At 30.6% G+C, this 2314-nt stretch overlaps 1 non-coding gene across 1 annotated transcript; it reads left to right on the plus strand.

The window, feature by feature from the left end:
• Positions 1 to 439: 439 nt before the first annotated feature.
• On the plus strand, positions 440 to 543 carry LOC112715843 (small nucleolar RNA R71). Its single transcript, XR_003160016.1, has one exon. It is a non-coding gene; the product is annotated as a small nucleolar RNA R71 (small nucleolar RNA).
• The last annotated feature ends 1771 nt before the right edge of the window (positions 544 to 2314 follow it).

Consider the following 2314-nt stretch of genomic DNA (forward strand, 5'->3'; position numbering starts at 1 on the left):
TGGAAGATTTCTCCATGATGAATTATAGGTGTTTCCATAAGGTTCACCCATATAATTTACCTCTACTATTGCAGGGTTCTCAGAATCATAAGCTTCTTATTCAGAAGATGCCTCTTTAGTACTGTTGGATGCATTTTGCCATCCATTCAGACTTTGAGAAATCATGTTGACTTGCTGAGTCAACATTTTGTTCTAAGCCAAAATGGCATTCAGAGCATCAATTTCAGGAACTCCCTTCCTTTGAGGCGTCCCATTATTCACGGAATTTCTCTCAGAAGTGTACATGAACTGGTTATTTGCAACCATGTCAATAAGTTCTTGAGCTTCTGCAGGTGTTTTCTTTAGGTGAATGGATCCACCTGCAGAATGGTCCAATGATATCTTGGAAAACTCAAATAGACCATAGTAGAATATATCTATCATGGTCCATTCTGAAAACATGTCAGAAGGACATCTTTTGGTCATCTGCTTGTATCTTTCCCAAGCTTCATAGAGGGATTCACCATCTTTTTGTTTGAAGGTCTGAACATCTACTCTAAGCTTGCTCAGCTTTTGAGGAGGAAAGAATTTAGCCAAGAAGGCTGTGACCAGCTTATCCCAGGAGTCCAGGCTATCTTTAGGTTGAGAGTCCAACCATTCTCTAGCTCTGTCTCTTACAGCAAAAGGGAAAAGCATGAGTCTGCAGACTTCAGGATATACTCCATTAGTCTTAACAGTCTCACAGATCTGCAAGAACTCAGTTAAGAACTAGTAGGGATCTTCTGATGGAAGTCCATGAAACTTGCAGTTTTGTTGCATTAGAGCAACTAGTTGAGGTTTTAGCTCAAAATTGTTTGCCCCAATGGTAGGGATTGAGATGCTTCTTCCATCAAACTTGGAAGTAGGTGTAGTGTAATCACCAAGCATCCTCCTTGTATTATTGTTGTTAGGCTTGGCTGCCATCTCCTTCTCTTGTTCAAAAATTTTAGTAAGGTTGTCTCTGGATTATTGTAATTTAGCTTCTCTTAGTTTCCTCTTCAGAGTCCTTTCAGGTTCTGGATCAGGTTCAACAAAAATGCCTTTCTCCTTGTTCCTGCTCATATGAGAAAGAAGAGAATAGAAAAAGGAGGAGGAATCCTCTATGTCACAGTAAAGAGGTTCCTTATTATTAGTAGAAGAAGAAAGGAAAACGAAGAATGGAAAATCCAAACACAAGGGTAAGGATAGAGGTAGTGATTTGAGATGAAGAGAAGTGTTAGTGAATAAATAAATAAATAGAAGAAGAGGAGAGGAAAGGAATTTCGAAAATAAATTTTGAAAAAGGAGTTAAATGATTTTCGAAAATAAAGATAAGAAATGAAATTAAAATTAAAATTTAAAATAATTAATTAAATAAAAAGAATTTTTGAAAAAGAGGGAGGTATTTTCGAAATTTATAGAGAGAAAAGTTGTTAGGTGGTTTTGAAAAAAGATAAGAAACAAACAAAAAGTTAAATAGTTAGTTGAAAAAGATTTAAAAATCAAATTTAAAAAGATAAGAAGATAAGAAGATAAGAAGTTAGAAAAGATATTTTAAAATCAAATTTTTGAAAAAAAAAGATAAAATTTTGAAAAAGATATGATATAAAAGATAAGATAAAAAGATATGATTAAAAAGATATGGTTAGAAAAGATTTAATTTTTAAAATTAAAATTGATTACTTGACTAACAAGAAACTACAAGATATGATTCAGAATTCAAAGATTGAACCTTTCTTAACAAGAAAGTAACAAACTTCAAATTTTTGAATCAATCACATTAATTGTTAGTAAATTTTTGAAATTTTGAAATAAAATTAAGAAAAAGATTTTTGAAAAAATTCAAATAAAAAATTCGAAAATAAAAATAATGAAAAAGAATTGATTTTTGAAAAAGATTTTGAAAAGATAAGATTTTTAAATTTGAAATTTTGACTTGACTAACAAGAAATAACTAATTTTAAAATTTTTTTGACTAAGTCAACCCAAAATTTTGAAATTTATGAGAAAAACAAGGAAAAGATATTTTTTAATTTTTGAAATTTTAATTATGAGAGAGAAAAACATAAAAAATGACTCACAACATAAAAATTATGAATCAAAACACATAATGCTTGCAAGAACACTATGAATGTCAAGATGAACACCAAGAACATTTTGAAGATCATGATGAACATCAAGAACATATTTTTGAAAAATTTTTTGATGCAAAGAAAATATGCAAGACACCAAACTTAGAAAACTTTAATGCTTATACAATATGAATGCATAGATGCACATGAAAAACAATAAAAGACACAAAGCAAGAAAACATCAA

Source organism: Arachis hypogaea, chromosome 1, assembly GCF_003086295.3.
Source record: "Arachis hypogaea cultivar Tifrunner chromosome 1, arahy.Tifrunner.gnm2.J5K5, whole genome shotgun sequence".
NCBI lineage: Eukaryota > Viridiplantae > Streptophyta > Magnoliopsida > Fabales > Fabaceae > Arachis > Arachis hypogaea.